Source organism: Octodon degus, unplaced genomic scaffold (assembly GCF_000260255.1).
Source record: "Octodon degus isolate 3935 unplaced genomic scaffold, OctDeg1.0 scaffold00022, whole genome shotgun sequence".
In the NCBI taxonomy this organism is placed as follows: Eukaryota; Metazoa; Chordata; class Mammalia; order Rodentia; family Octodontidae; genus Octodon; species Octodon degus.
The window spans coordinates 7,737,795-7,742,186 of record NW_004524598.1 but is presented as its reverse complement, the minus strand read 5'-3'; the positions used below and the strand labels follow the sequence as shown (position 1 = coordinate 7,742,186).

The following is a 4,392-nucleotide window of genomic DNA, read 5'->3' as shown; positions in this document are numbered from 1 at the left end:
GCCATCGCGGAAGTCACCTTCATAGCTGCTCCTAGCTGTGGCTTGATGTGCCTCAAATTACTCCCTGCTCCCTCCATTAGGCCATCAGTGTTTGGATTTGGAACCCACCCCAAATGTAGGGTATTTTACTTCAAGATCTTGAAGTAGTTATATCAGCAAAGACTCTAATTGCAAATAAGACCATGTTTTGAGGTTCCGGATGGACGTGACTCATGGGGTTTGGGATGCCACTGCTTCTCCTGCTGTCATAGTCCTGCCTCAGTCTCTTGAAGTGCTAGGATTACAGGTGTGTGCCATGACTCCAAGCAAAATTTTCCCTGTTGTATACATTATCTCTTTACTCTGTCATTTGTTTCCTTTTCTATGCAGAAAGTTTCAATTTGATACGATGCCATCTGTTGATTGTTGGTGTGAGTTCTTGTGCCACTGGGACTCTATTTATAAAGTTCTTGCCTACCCTATGTCTTTAAGGGTTTTATTGATTCTTACCTTTCAGAAAATTATGTTTTAACATTTAGGTCTTTGACTCATATTAGTTATGGTTTAGTACATAGTAGAGATACGTGACGTACAGTTTTTTGTCTATGGATAGTCAGTATACCAAACACCATTTGTTAAAGGGGATAGTTTTCCTTCAGCATATATATTTGTCCCTTTGGTAAAGATCTGATGGTTGAATGTACCTGATTTTTGTTTTGCATCTTCTATTCTGTTCCATTGATCTACAAATCTGTTTTATTGCCAAAACCATACTGCAATTTTACTTAAATTATGGCTTTGAGTATAATTTATGGTCAGCTATTAGGATGTCCTCTGCTTTACTCTTGTTGTTCAGGGTTGATTTTGTTATTTTTTTTAATTTTTTTTAGGTTGCCTGGGATTGTTATTTTATTTCTTTATTTTCTATTTCTAAAGAACACAAAATAGTGATAGTAAAAAAACAGCATTAGAAATGATACAAGATTTCACTAAACAAAGTAATTGGAATTCAACAGTGGTTGCTGTATTATGTGATGCTATCCTCAAATTAGTTATTCAGATTACCAGATATAAGCATGTAAGTTTCGTTTAAACAAAACAATACAAAATAATAACAAAGAAGTTGTAAGAAATTCAGGAGGGAAATATCAGAGTGAAAAAAATTTAAGCATTTAATGCTCTTTTTAAAAGAGCAGCAGAAATCAATAATACAATTGTCCAAGCTATTCTGCATATATGCCTAAATATATCTTTTTTGTGCTTTCTTTTTTTTTCAAAAAATTTATTGATAAACAGATAGCAATGAGACAGTTTCAGATCAAATCGGAAGTACAGTTTCAACAAATAACACACTGCATATATTCTTCTTAGTGGTTAATTGCTGTACAAGATGCGGACTTGAGATCCTATTTACAAACATCATTAGAACAAATCATTCTATTCATTAAAGATTTTGTTATTCTTTTTTTTAAATTTTTATTTGTGTGTGTGTGTGTGTGTGTGTGTGTGTGTGTCCAGCTCAGCCCACCAGGGGGCGGGGCTGGCTGGCATGTGGTGCTGGGGGATTGAACCGAGGTCCCTGTGCTTTTGCTAAGCTTGTTCTAAGTAGGTGCTTTAGATCACTGAGCCATCTCACCAGCCCCGATTTTGTTATTCTTGATCTCTTCTGAATCTGTATGAATTTGAGAATTCTTTCCTCAAGTTCTTTGAGGAATACTATTGGTATTTTGACTGAGATTGCATTAAATCTGTATATCAGTTTTGGAAGAATGGCCATTTTGACAGTGTTGACTCTGCCTATGCAGGAACAAGGATACTTTTCCACTTTCTGATGTCCTTTTAAATCTTTTTTCAGAGCACTGTAGTTTTCATTGCAGGGGACTTTATTTCTTTGGTTAGGCTCATTTCTAAGTATTTACTTTTCCTTTATGTGATTATGAATGGTGCTGTTTTCCTAATTTCTTTCTTGGTGAGTTCATTACTAGTGTACAGGAACACTATTGAATTTTGTGCATTGATTTTGTGTCCTGCTACACTGCTGAATTTGGTTATTAATTCTAGGAAGGTTTTGGTAGAATTTTGAGCTTCTTCTTTTACTATATGTTCCCTTTTATTCCTTTCTATTGCCTAGTTGCTTTTGATAGTGTCTCAAGTGCTATACTGAACAGGGTGACAACAGTGTATATCCTTGTCTCATTCCTGATATTAGAGGGAAAGCTTTCATTTTTATCCATTTAATATGATGCTGGCCATTGGTTCATCATAAAATCTTTACTCAAATTGAGATAAAGTCCTTCCATGCCTATGTTCTTCAGGATTTTTATGATGAGTGGATGTTAGATTTTGTGAAAGGGCTTTTCTGCATATATTGTAGAGATAAAGTGATTTTTATTGTTGCTTCTGTTTATATAATGCATTCCATTTATTGATTTGTGCATGCTGAACCATGCCTGCATCCAGGGATGAACCCCACTTGAACTTTTTCGTGATCTGTTACATTCTACTTGCCAGTATCTTTTTGAGATTTTGGCATTTATATTCATAAAGGGATTGGCTTGTAGTTCTCTTCTATGGTTGGGTCCTTGTCTTTTGGAATCAAGGGAATTCTGGGGTCTAGGAATGGCTTTGGAAGTTCTTCTCTTTCAATTTCATTAAAGAGTTTGAGGAGTACTGGCATTAGATATTCCTTAAAGTTTTGGCAGATTTAGTGGTGAATCCAACAGAAACCTAGGATTTTCTTAGTTGCTTTTTTAAAATAATTTATTTTTTTACTTTACTACTTGTTCAACTGAATTTCTTGGTTTTGGGTAACTTAGGGTTCTTATGGCTTAATGATTCAGTTTTTTTTTTCCAGATCATCTCTTTATTGATATATTTTCTTTTGCTTCTTAGCTAGCTGGGCACTTGACAACGCCGTCGTTGATGTCATCTATGATGTCATGAGGGTGCCGGCTGTCCACATTGCAGCCCACAGACTGGGCAGTCCCCAGGATCTCTTTAATGGTTTGGGAAAGTTCTCCGGCTAAAGACCGGTGCCGCATCTGTCCGGCAATTTTGACAACCTCATCAAAAGTGATATTTCCGCTGTGTTTAATGTTTTTCTGCTTCTTTCTGTCTCTTGGTGGCTCCTTGAGGGCTTTGATGATCAGGGCAGAGGCAGAAGGCACCATCTCAATCTGAGCCTGTCTGTTCTGAATGGTCAGTTTCCCCATAATCCGCAGACCCTTCCAGTCACCAGTTGTCTTGGCAATGTCATCCCCACTTTTTTTGGAGACAGACCCAAGGAACCAATCTTGGGGGCCAGGGCAGATGTGGTGCCAACTTCACCACCGGTGCACCTCAGGTACACGACTTCAATCTCGTTGGGGTCGAACTTGGGCAGCATGCTGGAGGTGGCTGGTGTCGATGAACCCGGATTCGGGAGGACTGAAGAAAGTTGCACCTTAGCCTTCTCCTAGCCAAAAGCTGAAAGAATGATTCAGTTTTGATAGTTTATATGTATCTATGAATTTATCAATTTCTTTTAAATTTTCCAATATATTACAGTATAACTAAAGTAGTTGCTAATAATCTGGATTTTGGCAATGTTCATGCTGATTTTGCCTTTTATACTTCTTTTTTTTTTAGAATTATTTATTTATTTATTCATTTATTCATTCATTCATTTTGTGTGTATGGCCAGCTCAGCCCACCAGGGGGCGGGGCTGTCTGGCATGTGATACTGGGGGATTGAACCTCGGTCCCTGTGTTTTGCTTAGCTTAGCTTGTTCTAAGTAGGTGCTTTAGACCACTGAGCCATCTCACCAGCCCCACCTTTTATACTTCTAATTTAGTTGATTTTGGTCATTTCTTTCCATTTATTTATTTATTTATTTATTTATTTATTTATTTATAAACATGGCTAGAAGTATGTCTATTTTGTTATTTTATTTTCTTCAAAAACACAGCTCTTCAATTTATTTATTCTGTGTATCTTCAAAGTCTCAATGAAGTCTGAACTTCATTGAGACTTTGAAGATGAGTCTTCAACTCGTCTCTACACGAATCTTTATAATATGCTCCTAATGTAATGACCTACCTGGCTGATGACTGTTCAGAATTACAATCGAGGCACACTGTTTGGACTTACACCTATCTTTGCCTTTTGTACTGTTGTGTACAACTTCTTTAGAGAAACTCAGTGTCTGTCTTTTTGTGCAGTGCACCTTGTTTATACACTACTATTATTTTTATGATTGTACTGTACAGTACAGTACTGTAGTTTTATATTCTGTTATACATTACAGTACTGCGTGTAAGGGCTATTCAAATAAAGGCAAAGTCATTAAGTTCGAGTTTTGTTCAATCATTTCTTGGTTCTGAAGATTGAAAGATACATGCTATTTACAATTCCTCACTTAGCAAGGAACTCAT

At 36.7% G+C, this 4,392-nt stretch overlaps 1 pseudogene; it reads right to left on the bottom strand.

Annotated features, from left to right (window-relative positions):
• Positions 1 to 2,867: 2,867 nt before the first annotated feature.
• LOC105741776 lies at positions 2,868 to 3,441 on the bottom strand (annotated as a pseudogene).
• Between the last annotated feature and the right edge of the window lie 951 nt (positions 3,442 to 4,392).